Genomic DNA, 15,557 nt, shown 5'->3' with positions numbered 1-15,557 from the left:
TCCCAGGTTGTTATGTGAGGCAAGGGCAGAGATAGCAGGGGCTCTGACACAAATTTTCAAATCCTCTCTGGCCACAGGAGAGATGCCAGAGGACTGGAGGACAGCGAATGTGGTACCGTTATTCAAAAAGGATAGCAGGGATAAACCAGGTAATAACAGGCCAATGAATTTAACATCAGTGGTTGGGAAATATTCGAAAAAATTCTGAGGGACAGGATTAATCTCCACTTGGAGAGGCAGGGATTAATCAGGGATAGTCAGCATGGCTTTGTCAGGGGGAGATCGTGTCTAACAAACTTGATTGAATTTTTCTAGGAGGTGACTAGATGTGTAGATGAGGGTAAAGCAGTTGAGGTAGTCTACATGGACTTCAGTAAGGCTTTTGAGAAGGTCCCGCATGGGAGATTAGTTAAGATGGTATGAGCCCATAGGATCCAGGGCAATTTGGCAAATTGGATCCAAAATTGGCTTAGTGGCAGGAGGCAGAGGGTGATGGTCGAGGGTTGTTTTGCGATTGGAAGCCTGTGACCGGTGGTGCTGGGACCCTTGCTGTTTGTAGTGTACATTAATGATTTAGATGTGAATATGGGAGGTATGATCAGTAAGTTCGCAGATGCCATGATGTTGTAAACAGCGAGGAGGAAAGCCTTAGATTACAGGATGATATAGATGGGCTAATAAGATGGGCAGAGCAGTGGAAAATGGAATTTAATCCTGAGAAGTGTGAGCTGATGCCTTTTGGGAGGACTTACAAGGCAAGGGAATATACAATGGATGGTAGGATCCTAGGAAGTACAGAGTGTCAGAGGAACCTTAGTGTACTTGTCCATAGATCACTGAAGGCAGCAGCATGGGTAGATAAGGTGATTAGGAAGGCATATGGGATACTTGCCTTTATTAGCTGAGGCATCGAATATAAGAGCAGGGAGGTTATGATGGAGCTGTGTAAAATGCTAGTTAGGCCACAGCTGGAGTACTGTGTACAGTTCTGGTCACCACACTATAGGAAGGATGTGATTGCACTGGAGAGAGTGCAGAGGTGATTCACCAGGATGTTGCCTGGGCTGGAGCATTTCAGCTATGAAGAGAGACTGGATAGGCTAGGGTTGTTTTCCTTAGAGCAGAGAAGGCTGAGGGGGGACCTGATTGAGGTATACAAAATTATGAGGGGCGTTGATAGGTTAGATAAGAAGAAACTTTTTCTCTTCACAGAGGCATCAATAACCAGGGGGCATAGATTTAAGGTAAGGGACAGGAGGTTTAGAGGGGATTTGAGGAAAAATGTTTTCACCCAGAGGGTAGTTGGAATCTGGAACTCTGAAGGAGTGTTAGAGGTAGGAACCCTCATAACATTTAAGAACTATTTAGATGAGCACTTGAAACACCATAGCATACAAGGCTACGGGCCAAGTGCTGGAAAATGGGATTAGAATAGTTAGGTGCTTGATGGCTGGCACAGACACGATGGGCTACGGATCAAATGCTGGAAGGTGGGAATTGGGCTGGGTGGCTTGTTTTTCAGCCACGCAGACACATGGGCCAAGTGGCCTCTTTCTGTGCCATAAACTTTTCATGATTCTATGATTTGGGAGTGAATGTTTCTGTTCGGGGAGTGAATTTAGCTGTTTGAGGAGTGAATGTTACAGTTTGGGGAATTAATGCATCTGTTATTGGAGTGAATCTATCAATTTGGGAGTCAATGTTTGTCTTTATTGATTTTTTTTCTCTTTGAGGTGTCATGCTCAGAAAGGGAACAGTGATGAAATAAGAAATGAACTGAAGGATTTATGAAATAAAAGTCAACTGTTGAACTGAACTACAAAAAAAGGACACATTTGTGTCACAGACAAAATGGAGTAGAGGTCGGGTGTCCCCTCCTGTAATGTCAATAACCATGTTTGTCTGTTGAAGGCTAAACTTATTACTCACATTTGAGTTAGATTACTCTCCTACAGGGGAAATATCCTTTCAACGTCCAGCCTGTCAAGTCCCCTCACGGTCTTATATGTTTCAATAAGATCACCTCTCATCTTTCTAAACTTCAATGAATACAGACCTAACCTGTCCAACCTTTACTCATAAGATCCTCTCATCCCAGGTGTTATGACCGACCGCTCCAGTCTAATCCCCCAATCAAAACATACAATTTTGATTGTGGTGGGAGAAACACACTGTTAATTCAATCCCGTCACTCCACAGATTGCCTAACGTATCATTTTAAACTTTCCAAATTAAAGAAAGACCCAGCCAAATTGTACCATCTATTAACCCCCCCCAGAATGAGGCTAACCAAACCAGGTGTCTTTAAATCAACAAATTAACAGTTTAATTTGAAAAACTAAATTCTTAAACACTATGAAGATATAAACAACATTTAAAATAGAAAAATTAGAGTCCTTGCAAGTTTACAGTCCAATGTTACTTGAAGGCCTCGCAGCCGTCCGATGGGGAAAAAAGGTTCTTCCACAGTAGAACAGTCCGTCATCTAATTCCAGCAGTAAATGATGCTTCCTTCTTCCGCAATGGATTTCAACAATTAACAACTTGCAAACACTTTCAATAGAATCAATCTGACTTTAGAGTTTTTGAGGGATAAAAGATTGTCACAGTCTAACTTCCCTTTCTTCAATTTAAATTATCAGAGATCTCTGTTTTGGCTTGACTTTTTTTTTTATAATTTTGAGAGATAATAATAAAACAGACTAAAATTCCCTTCCTTCAGTTTAAATATTGAGAGCTCTTTTTCAGGCACTAAACACCACAGCTTTGTCTGTGTGAGTCTGTTAGAACAGACTGACTTCAACTAAAAACCCAGTTCCAAATTGAATTGTAACAAATGTATCGCATGCTGCTCAATCCAAGTGGCTGTATCCATGGTAATAAGAATGCACACTTTGAATCGCAGTATCCAAATGGCAACTGAAAATGCATTTTCTCTAACTCCTGAGGCTGGCTGGTTCTTAAAGCAGTACTGATCCTTTGCAAGCCTTCAAGGCAAACCGCATATACCCAGAAAAAAAACTACAGGACCATGACATCTCTGCCCCTAGCGGAATGAAACACCATTCCTGAAATGCATTTCATTACAATGGGTAAAAAAAAAATACAAATTGAAAAAACACTAACATTTTTTTTCCCCTTGCATTTACAGATATACACTTTTCTAAAAAAAATGTTTAGACAAGTTCCACCAGAACATTTCGGCTTTAAATTTTCAAAAGGTTGTTCCAATTAACCCAGTTCAAATTTATAAACATAAACTTCCAATTGTTTTGTGTTTTCCTTCCAAGTATCCCTTTTGTCCATCACCTCAGCCAAATAGACTGCACAGCTAGGAGCACTGACCACTATGGGGTTCACTATTTTCTGAGAAGTTTCTCGAGTACCTCTTAATCTATGTGGCATCACTTAACACAAGGATGTTCTTACTATGGAGGGAGTGCAGCGAAGGTTCACCAGACTGATTTCTGGGATGGCAGGACTGATGTATGAAGAGAGATTGGGTCGATTAGGCTTGTACTCGCTAGGGCTTAGAAGAATGAGAGGGGTTCTCATAGAAACCTACAAAATTCTAATAGGACTGGACAGACTAGATGCGGGAAGGATGTTCCCGATGGTGGGGGAGTCCAGGACCAGATCATGGTCTAAGGATAAGGGGTAAGCCATTTAGGACTGAGATGAGGAGGGATTTCTTCACCCAGAGAGTGGTGAACCTGTGGAATTCTCTACCAAGGAAAGCAGTTGAGACCAAATCATTAAATATATTCAAGAAAGAGCTGGATATAGTTCTTAGGGATAAAAGGATCAAGAGATACGGGGACAAAGCTAACAGGGTACTGAGTTTGGATGATCTGCCGTGATTGTATTGAATAGCGGTGCTGGCTTGAAGGGCCGAATGGCCTACCCCTGCTCCTATTTTTCTATGTTTCTATGTTTCTAAGTGGGAGCAGGAGTAGACCATGTGGCCTGTTGGGTCTGCTCTGCCATTCAATGTGATCATAGCTGATCTTTGGCTTCAACTCCACTTTCCCACCCAGTCCCCATAACTCTTGATTCCCTGAGAGACCAAAAATCTGCATATCTCAGTTGAGAGTTCCAAGGATTCACAACCCTTTGGGTGAGGAAATTTCTCCTCATCTCAGTCCTAAATGATCGAGCCCTTATCCTGAGGCTGTGCCCCCATATTCGAGATTCCCCAGCCAGAGAGTATAAACTCAATTTACTCTGCCTCTCATCATAGGTCAACCTGTACATCCTATGGACCAATCTGGTGAACCTTCGCTGTACCACCTCCAATGGGAGTTGAGAGCTGAACACACGAGGGGTGAGACCATAGTACAAAAGAGACAATAGGGAATCAAAAACCCACATTTCAAATAATGTGTGCAGTTTTGATCTCCTTATTTAAGGAAGGATGTGAATGCGTTGGAGGCAGTTTACTGGATTGATACCTGGAATGAGTGGGTTGTCTTTTTTTTTATAGATTCATAGAGAAATATAGCACTGAAACAGGCCCTTCGACCCACCGAGTCTGTGCTGACCATCAACCGCCCATTTATACTAATCCTACATTAACCCTATATTCTCTACCACATCCCCTCAATTCCTACCACCTACCTACACTAGGGGCAATTTATAATGTCCAATTTACCTATCAACCTGCAAGTCTTTGGCTGTGGGAGGAAATCGGAGCACCCAGCAGAAACCCACACGGTCACATGGAGAACTTGCAAACTCCACACAGACAGTACTCAGAATCGAACCCGGGTCGCTGGAGCTGTGAGTCTGCAGTGCTAACCACTGCACCACTGTGCCACTGTGCCGCCCCTGTGTCTTATGAGGAAAGCTTGGTCAGACTGGGCTTGTTTTCACTGGAGTTTAGAAGAGTGAGGGGAGACTTGATTGAAATATATAAGATCCTGAATGGTCTTGACAAGGTGGATGTGGAAAGGGTGTTTCCTCTTGTGGGTGAGCTCAGAAATAGGGGGCAGCATTTTAAAATTGGGGGCCACCCTTTTGGGACGGAGATGGACAGAAATGTTTCCTCTCAGAGGGTTGTGCCAATTTGTAACTCTCTGCCTCAGAAGGTGTTGGAGGCGAAGCCATTGAATATTTTTAAGGCGGAGGTAGAGAAATTCTTGTTAAGCAAGGGAATCAAGGGTTATCGGAGGTAGATGGGAGTGCGGAATTCGAGACACAAACAGATCAGTTATGAACTTATTGAATGGTGGAGCAGGCTCGATGGATCGAATGGCCTACTTCTGCTCCTAATTCATATGACACTGGAAAACCCTATCCGGTGTAACAGAAGCTGATTTTTTCTTACCCTGGGGTGTCAAAAGAATTTGACAGTATCCTTCCAACACATTTGTCCCTTTAAGACACATTGTGTTGCCCACTCTGTCCTTACAGTCCTTTAAATGAGAATTTGGGTAGGAGTCTGCTTTCTTTACCACAGTGACTTTTCTAGAGTCTATGCAAGTTTGAGCCGACCCACCAGATTTAGTCATCAAGACCATCTGTGAATTCCAGCTGCCCTGGCTAGGTTCAACTAAGCTGCCCTTCAGCATGCATTGTACCTCTGCTTCCACTTGGGCCTGTCTGTCTGGACCTAAGCAACAAGGAAAGTATTCAGCCTGGAGCTCGGTGACCAGTGGTGTTCCAAGAGGATCTGTTCTGGGACCTCTGCTCTTTGTGATTTTTATAATGACTTGGATGAGGAAGTGGAAGGCTGGGTTAGCAAGTTTGCCGATGACACGAAGGTTGCTGGAGTTGTGGATAGTGTGGAGGGCTGTTGTAGCTTGCAACGGGTCATTGACAGGATGCAGAGCTGGGCTGAGAAGTGGCAGATGGAGTTCAACCTGGAAAAGTGTGAAGTGATTCATTTTGGAAGGTCGAATTTGAATGCAGAATACAGGCTTAAAGACAGGATTCTTGGTATTGTGGAGGAACAGAGGGATCTTGAGGTCCATGTCCATAGATCGCTCAAAGTTGCCACCCAAGTTGATAGGGTTGTTAAGAAGGCGTATGGTGTGTTGGCTTTCATTAACAGGGGGATTGAGTTTAAGAGCCGCGAGGTTATGCTGCAGCTCTATAAGGCCCTGGTTAGACCACACTTGGAATATTGTGTTCAGTTCTGGTCGCCTCATTATAGGAAGGATGTGGAAGCTTTAGAGAGGGTGCAGAGGAGATTTACCAGGATGCTGCCTGGACTGGAGGGCATGTCCTGCGAAGAAAGATTGAGGGAGCTAGGGCTTTTCTCATTGGAGCGAAGAAGGATGAGAGGTGACTTGATAGAGGTGTACAAGATGATGAGAGGCATAGATAGAGTGGATAGCCAGAGACGTTTTCCCAGGGTGGAAAGGGCTATCACCAGGGGGCATAATTTTAAGGTGATTGGAGGAAGGTTTCGGGGAGATGTCAGAGGTAGGTTCTTTACACAGAGAGTGGTGGGTGCGTGGAATGCACTGCCAACGGTGGTAGTAGAAGCAGATACATTCGGGACATTTAAGCGACTCTTGGATAGGTACATGGATGATAGTAGAATGAAGGGTAGGTAGTTAGTTTGATCTTAGAGTAGGTTAAAGGATCAGCACAACATCGTGGGCCGAAGGGCCTGTACTGTGCTGTACTGTTCTATGTTCTATGATATTGTTTTAAAGGAATGGTTCCCCCTAAACCTGCATCATGTGTGGCTAAGATCGTACATCCTGGCTTATCCCTACAAACGTTTTGAAACATTGTGAAAAGCCTGGTTAGGACTTCACACTGTTTTGGCTCTAAGTGTAAAAGCCGATTGTTTAATTTTCCTAGCCATTCTGTATTCGCTAATTGGATAGTTGGAGGTTCAATCTGAGAATTTCCTAGACCTATCTCTGCCTCATTCTCACTATCCTTTTCCTCCTCCACAGTCCCGATTACCTGACATACTTGCACTGGTTTTTCCTCCTCCCTGCGGTAATATGGTATGAGCAAATTAATGTGTCACAACCGGTTCTTCTTCCAGCAGTCAGGGGTGTCAATCAAGTAATCTACCTTACCCTCTCTTTTGATCACTCTATATGGGCCACTGAACCGTGCTTTCACTGGTTCTCCCTGTGATAGTAACAACACTAATACTTCATCCCCTGGTTTTATGGTAGGTTGTGGTTTTCCCACCATTTGACAGGTGTGGCATGTCCTACAAAATTGTCTCACATCCTTTGTAAGACCTGGCCAATAATAATGTTTGCTTATGCGTGATTTGGTCTTCCAAATTCCCCTATGTCTTGCAAAATGAACGTCATATGCTAACCTTAATAATCCTTGTTGATATTTAGGTGATACCACTATCTGTCAACAACTGTCCAGTCTTTGTCAGCAGGCCTATGAGGCGGTCTCCATTTCCTCTTCAAAACCCCATTTGCCTTCCAGAACTCCTTTCACCTCAGCTTCTGACAGAGCCGTCTTTGCTATTTGGTAGATCTCTGGATCATCTTGCTGTGCTGCAATGATAGACCAGTTCAACATCTCATTTGGGTTATCTAAATCCCCAAATAAGGTTTCAGATGCCTGATTATCTATTTGTGGTGCCCCTTTTACCTCCAACAATAGATCCAGTTTAGCCATTGCTCGGGTGACTACACAGACAAGAAATATTCCCAGAGCTTGTTCATGTAATTGCTCAGTTTCCTTAATTTCACATGGTTCCTCTGTAACTATAGGAGAAACTGATACTTTTGATCGAGCCAAATCATTTCCTAGGAGTAGATCAATTCCCTTTACTGGTAAACTGTGGACAACACCTACAGTTACCACCCCAGTTATTAAGTCACTCTCTACGCGTACTTTATACAAAGGTACAGGTATACACACCCTGCCAATTCCATTTACTAAAACTTTAGCGTTCAAGACGCTCTCTGGTAGAAACCTCATATCTTTCCCCAGCGAGAGGGTTTGGGTTGCTCCTGTGTCCCTGAGTATAATGATAGGTTTTCCTGCCTCACTTACAGGATACGGAGTTAGTCTCCCCTTTGGCATAAATTCATTATAACTCTTAGGTATTTTATTCTTAACCTCTGCACTCCTTTTAGTTTTAGTATCTGGTTTCACATTCACAGCTGTCATTAAAGCTATAACCTGGTCTGCTATCCTCACAGTCAGAGTCTTTTCCTCTGCACTAACTTTGTGTACCCCAACAAGTCCTATGGGTTTACCTCACAATTTCCAGCAATGATAACACTTTGGCTTGTGACCCTCACTTCTACCCTCAGCACCTTCCTTTCTGGTCTGAGGAGGTGATCATGGAGCATTCCCAGCTGTTCTTTCTTGTTCCCAGCTACTTGCCTTCCTTTCACTCCCCACTTTCTATCCTTCTTGTGTTTATGGGGGTGACAGACAAAATAGGTTGGCTTATTCACAAGCTCAAAATCATCAGCAATCTCTGCTGCTTGCCTAGCTTTCAAAACATTCAGGTTATCTATATGAGTTCTCATGACTGAAGGAATGGAGTTTTTAAACTCTTCTAAGAGAATCAATTCTCGAAGGTTCTCATATGTGGTTTCTATCTTTAATGCCCGTATCCAACGGTCAAAATCCATTTGCATCACCCTCTCAAATTCTAAATATGTCAGCCCATCCAATCTCTGTAAGTTCCTAAACTTTTGACAGTAAGCTTCAGGGACTAACTCATACGTAGCGAGAAGAGCCTTTTTTTTAACCATTTCATCATCTGCAGAAGCCTCTTCAGAAAACATGGCATAAGCTTCATGAGCTCTGCCTACCAGCCTGCCGTGCATGAGCAATGTCCAGCTTTCTTTCGACCATTTAATCTGTTTGGCTATTTTTTCAAAAGATATGAAAAATGCCTCTACATCCCTTTCCTCAAACTTAGGAAGAGCCTGTATAAATTTAAACAACTTCTCGAATCTTTCAGATTCTTCCTGATCCTTTTGTTTTAGATCCATTTCTTGTAGCCGAAATTTCCTATATTTTTTTTCACTTTCTCTTTGAAGCTCCAGTTTTTCATTTTTAACTAAATCCTAGCCAATTCCACTGCATTACTCTCAGACCTACTACCTTCCTGTCTCTCATATTCCTTCTCTTGTTCCTTGTATTGCCCTTCATCTGTATCATCATCATCATCTTCTTCTACTAAATCCAGATGCTCGGCTGTTATGTCAATCATCTCAGCTTTTTTGGCACCTAATTTCAATTCCAACCCCAATTTCGCTGCCAATTCTTTTAATTTGTTCTTAGTTAAAGTTATTAAGTCACTCAGGGAAACATTCTGCTACAACCACTAATGCCAGAACAACGGTATAGACTGTACCTTATTATACAAGAGACCTGGTTCTTTGAATTGCTTTGTAATTTGTGTCTGATTTGAATCCCAACAATTAAGTTTCCAATTGTTAAGATCCCAGACTCGACAGCAATTAATCTGATGTCAAACGCAGGACCCCAATTTAAATACGTTATCCCAGAGACGAGTAATTACTTTGATTCTAAATGTGGGCTCTCCAGATTAGTTTGATTCTGATCCCAGACGCGAGCCACCAAATTAAATATGATTCAATCCTGGACGAGCCCCGAATAAATATGTTACGACCGACCGCTCCAGTCAAAGCCCCCAATCAAAACATACGATTCTGATTGTGGTGGGAGAAACGTACTGTTAATTCAATCCTGTCACTCCACAGATCGCCTAACATATAATTTTAAACTTTCCAAATTAAAGAAAGACCCAGCCAAATTGTACCATCTATTAACCCCCCGAATGAGGCTAACCAAACCAGGTTCTTCCACAGTAGAACAGTCCATCGTCTAACTTCAGCAGTAAGTGATGCTTCCACGATGGATTTCAAAAATTAACAACTTGCGAACACTTTCAATAGAATCAATCTGACTTTAGAGTTTTTGAGGGATAAAAGATTGTCACAGTAAAACTTCCCTTCCTTTGGTTTAAATTATCAGAGATCTCTGTTTTGGCTTGACTTTTTTTAGAATTTTGAGAGATAATAATTAAACAGACTAAAATTCCCTTCCTTCAGTTTCAATGGTTGAGAGCTCTTTTTCAGTTATTAAATACCACAGCTCTGTCTATGTGAGTCTGTTAGAACAGACTGTCTTCAACTAAAAACCCAGTTCCAAATTGAATTGTAACAAATGTATCGCATGCTGCTCAATCCAAGTGGCTGTATCCATGGTAATGAGAATGCACTCTTTGAATCGTAGTTTCCAAATGGTTGTATCCAATGGCAACTGAAAATACATTTTCTCTAACTCCTGAGGCTTGCTTGTTCTTAAAGCAGTACTAACAAAGAACAAAGACCAGTACAGCACAGGAACAGGCCATTCGGCCCTCCAAGCCTGCGCCGATCTTGATGCCTGCCTAAACTAAAACCTTCTGCACTTCCAGGGTCCATATCCCTCTATTCCCATCCTATTCATGCATTTGTCAAGATGCCTCTTAAACACCATTATCGTACCTACTTCCACCACCTCCCCCGGCAGCAAGTTTCAGGTACTCACCACCCTCTGTGTAAAATACTTGCCTCGCACATCCCCTCTAAACTTTGCCCCTCGCACCTTAAACCTATGTCCCCTAGTAACTGACTCTTCCACCCTGGGAAAAAGCTTCTGACTATCCACTCTGTCCATGCCACTCATAACTTTGTAAACCTCTATCATGTCGCCCCTCCACCTCCATCGTTCCAGTGAAAACAATCCAAGGTTTTCCATTCTCTCCTCATAGCTAATGCCCTTCAGACCAGGCAACATCCTGGTAAACCTCCTCTGTACCCTCTCCAAAGCCTCCATGTCCTTCTGGTAGTGTGGCGACCAGAATTGCACGCAATATTCTAAGTATTGATCCTTTGCAAGCCTTAAAGGCAAACCGCATATTCCCCAAAAAAAAACTACAGGACCATGACACAGGGATCAGTCGAGTGAACCTTCTCTGAACTCTTCCAATGCAATTGTATCCTTCCTTAAGTAAGGAGGCCAAAACTGCACACAAACTGTATAAAATGTTAGTTCGGCCACAGATGGACTACTCTGTGCAGTTCTGGTCGCCACATTATAGGAAGGATGTGATTGCACTGGAGAGGGTGTAGAGGAGATTCACCAGGATGTTGCCTGGACTGGAGCATTTCAGCTATGAAGAGAGACTTGATAGGCTAGTGTTGTTTTCCTTAGAGCAGAGAAGGCTGAGGGGGGACCTGATTGAGGTATACAAAATTATGAGGGGCATTGATAGGTTAGATAAGAAGAAACTTTTTCTCTTCACAGAGGCATCAATGACTAGGGGGCATCGATTTAAGGTAAGGGACAGGAGGTTTAGAGGGGATTTGAGGAAAACGTTTTTCACCCAGAGGGTGGTTGGAGTCGAGAACACACTTCCTGAAGAGGTGGTAGAGGCAGGAAAACCTCACAACATTTAAGAAGTATTTAGATGAGCACTTGAAATGCCATACAAGGCTATGGGCCAAGTGCTGGTAAATAGGATTAGAATAGATAGGTACATAATGGCTGGCACAGACACGATGGGCTGAAGGTCCTGTTTCTGTGCTGTATAACTCTATGACTCTATGACAACACTCTAGATGTGGTCTCACCAATGCCCTGTGCAACTGTAGCTAAACAACATTGCATTTGCCTTCTAACTTGATTGAGTTTTTTGAGGAAGTGACGAAAATGATTGATGAAGGAAGGGCAGTGGATGTTGTCCGTATGGCCTTCAGTAAAGCCTTTGACAAGGTCCCTCATGGCAGACTCATACAAAAGGTGAAGTCACATGGGATCAGAGGTGAGCTGGCAAGATGGATACAAACTGGCTCGGTCATAGAAGACAGAGGGTAGCAGTGGAAGGGTGTTTTTCTGAATGGAGGACTGTGACTAGTGGTGTTCCACAGGGATCAGTGCTGGGACCTTTGCTGTTTGTAGTATTTATAAATGATTTGGAGGAAAATGTAGCTGGTCTGATTAGTAAGTTTGCGGACGACACAATGGTTGGTCGAGTTGCGGATAGTGATGAGGATTGTCAGAAGATACAGCAGGATATAGATCGGTTGGAGACTTGGGCGGAGAAATGGCAGATGGAGTTTAATCTGGACATATGTAAGGTAATGCATTTTGGAAGATCTAATACAGGTGGGAAGTATACAGTAAATGGAAGAACCCTGAGGAGTATTGACAGACAGAGAGATCTGGGCGTACAGGTCCACAGGTCACTGAAAGTGGCAACGCAGGTGGATAAGGTAGTCAAGAAGGCATACGGCATGCTTGCCTTCATCGGTCGGGGCATAGAGTATAAAAATTGGCAAGTCATGCTGCAGCTGTACAGAACTTTAGTTAGGCCACACTTAGAATATTGCGTGCAATTCTACCAGAAGGACGTGGAGGCTTTGGAGAGGGTACAGAAGATGTTTACCAGGATGTTGCCTGGTCTGGAGGGCATTAGCTATGAGGAGAGAATGGATAAACTCGGATTGTTTTCACTGGAACGATGGAGGTGGAGGGGCGACATGATAGAGGTTTACAAAGTTATGAGCGGCATGGACAGAGTGGATAGTCAGAAGCTTTTTCCCAGGGTGGAAGAGTCAGTTACTAGAGGACATAGGTTTAAGGTGCGAGGGGCAAAGTTTAGAGGGGATGTGCGAGGCAAGTTCTTTACACAGAGGGTGGTGAGTGCCTGGAACTTGCTGCCGGGGGAGGTGGTGGAAGCAGGTACGATAGCAACGGTTAAGAGGCATCTTGACAGATACATGAATAGGAAGGGAATAGAGGGATATGGACACTGGAAGTGCAGAAGGTTTTAGTTTGCACAGGCATCAAGATCGGCGCAGGCTTGGAGGGCCGAATGGCCTGTTCCTGTGCTGTACTGTTCTTTGTTCTTTTGTTCTTTTGTTTACTCAGTTGCTATACCTGTATGCTAACTTTTTGTGTTTCATTTACTAGGACACCTAAATCCCTCTACCTCTCAGAGTTCTGCAATCTCTCACCATTTAGATAATATGCTGCTTTCCTGGCCAAAGTGGGCAAGTTCACACTTTCCCACATTATACTTCATCTGTCAAATCTTTGCCCACTGACTTAACCTATCTCTATCACTTTTCAGACTCCTTATATCCTCTTCACAACTTACTCTCCTGCCTATCTTTGTGCCATCAGCAAATTTAGCAACCATACATTCTGTCTCTTCATCCAAGTCATTGATATAGATTGTAAATAGTTGAGGTCCCAGAACTGATCCCTGTGATACTCCACTAGTTACAGTTTGCCAACCTGAAAACAATCCATTTAGGCCTACTCTCTGTTTCTTGTTAGTTAACCAATCCTCTATCCATGCTAATATGTTACCCCCTATACCATGGGATCTTATTTTGTTTAGTAACCTTTGATGTGGCACCTTGTCAAATGCCTTCTGGAAATACAAGTACACCACATCCACAGTTTCCCCTTTATCCACGTTGCTTGTTACTTCCTCAAAGAACTCTCATAAATTAATGAAATATGATTTCCCTTTCACAAAACCATGTTGACTTTGTCTGATAGCATTGAGATTCTCTGATAGATGTTAAGCTAACTGGACTGTAGTTTCCTGCTTTCTGTCTTCCTCCTTTCTTGAATAGCAGAGTTACATTTGCTATTTTCCAATCATCAGATTCCTTCCTGAATGCAGGGAATTTTGAAAGATTAAAACCAATGCATCCACTATCTCAGCAGCCACTTCTTTTAAGACCCTAGGATGAAGTCCATCAGGACCTGGGGACTTGTCAGCTTTTCATTCCTATAATTTTTTCAGTACCCTTTCCCTGGTGATAGTTATTGTTTTAAGTTCCTCCCTCCCTTTCAACTCTTGATTCACAATTATTTCTGGGATGTTATTTTTATCCTCTACAGTGAAGACAGATGCCAAAAATCTGTTCAGTTCTTCCACCATTTCCTTATTTTCCATTATTAACTCCCAGGCTCACTCTCTAGAGGACCAACATTCACTCTACTTACTCTTACTATCCGTTTTTAAATTTCTAGCTAGCATTCTCTCGTACTCTAATTTCTCTTTCATTCTTTTAGTCATTCTTTGCTGTTTTTAATATTCTGCCCAATCTTCTGACCTGCCACTACTCTTTGCTGAATTGTACACTTTCTCTTTCAATTTGATACTAACTTTAACTTCCTTAGTTAGTCATGTGTGGTGCATCCTACCCCTTGAGGGCTGAATTTTTATCCCTGTCTGTGGTGGCTCACTGACAGCGCATTGCACGAGACGTGCGCCATGGATCTGCCGCGATATTTGGCGTGGCGGCTCACTGACATGGAGGGGGTGGAATGCCAGCCCCCGTTGACATAGAGGGGGTGGGCACTCTGTCCCCGGCAATAGTGTCCGGCACCACCGAGCAGGCACCTCCGCCATTTTTAAAGGGCTTCAAGCCCTTACTGGTAATTCTAATTTTTAAAGTGACGTGGGTGTAACATTTACATTTCTAAATTTAATAAAAGATGGAAGGCCCTCTCCTACCCTTCCAATGACCAAACATTTCATTTATTGCTTTCTCGCCATTGAAAAAAATGTTGTTCCCATCCCGGACTTTCCCCCCTGAACTGCATTACCTTTGCCCTTCAATCCCTTCCCACCACCCCTTCAGCCAATAGTAAGAGTTTTCCCCGCTCCCCCTCCCGCCCTGAAACTTTCACTCCTCACCACCCCCCCCTCCCCACCAGTGTTACGCCTCGGATCTCCAAACGGAGATCCGAAAGTGTGGGACTTCCAGCAGTCAGCCGGAATATTGGCGTGGGACGGTCATCATAAAAAGGTAAGTTAATATTCATTAACATTTATTTAAGTATGTAAATTATGTTTCTGTTGCCGAGCGTTGGGGGGTGGGGCGCAGCCACGAGGCCTCACCGCCGCTGGTAAAACAGGGTGGGGCCTTCCCAGCATCAAGACTTGTGGTGGGCATCTCCCAGAAGTATTTTCTGGACCCCTCCATCACAACCAACGACTGAAGTGATTTATGACTTTAACCCCTTTTCGGGACTAAACCAAATCAGGAGTACATCCCTATGAATTAAAGGCCTGCTCAGGTCAGGGAAAAAACACCTGACCCGAACCCAACAGGACCACATCAGACCCGAGCCCGACCCAGCCCAGGTCCTTTCAATTTTTCCCGCGCCCGACCCTGACCCAACCCGACCTGAGCCCGAGCCAACCTCCGGAATGTTCCCTTTACCTACCTTGCGACTCCCAATCTTCAGGAAGCTGTAGCAAGAGCGTGGTGACGTCACAGAGATGCTTACTGCACAGACTCAGAGTTTCCCACTTTGACGTCCCGGACTCCCAGCTCAGGTAGATTTTTTATTTTTAACACTTACCTGCAATTCTTACTCTGTGTGTCCGACCCCGACCCAGACCCAACCTGATCCGGACCCAGCCCGATCCAACCCAAGCCCGAAAGCCGGACCCGTTGGTTTCAGGTCAGGTAGTAGGCCTTTACTATGAATCTCCTTCCATATGCTTTCGTAACCACCTTATCGACCTGTCCTGCTACCTTCAGGGATCTGTGGATATTCAC

The sequence above is a fragment of the Heterodontus francisci genome, chromosome 12 (assembly GCF_036365525.1).
Source record: "Heterodontus francisci isolate sHetFra1 chromosome 12, sHetFra1.hap1, whole genome shotgun sequence".
NCBI classification, from domain to species: domain Eukaryota; kingdom Metazoa; phylum Chordata; class Chondrichthyes; order Heterodontiformes; family Heterodontidae; genus Heterodontus; species Heterodontus francisci.
Note: the sequence above shows the minus strand (reverse complement) of the source record.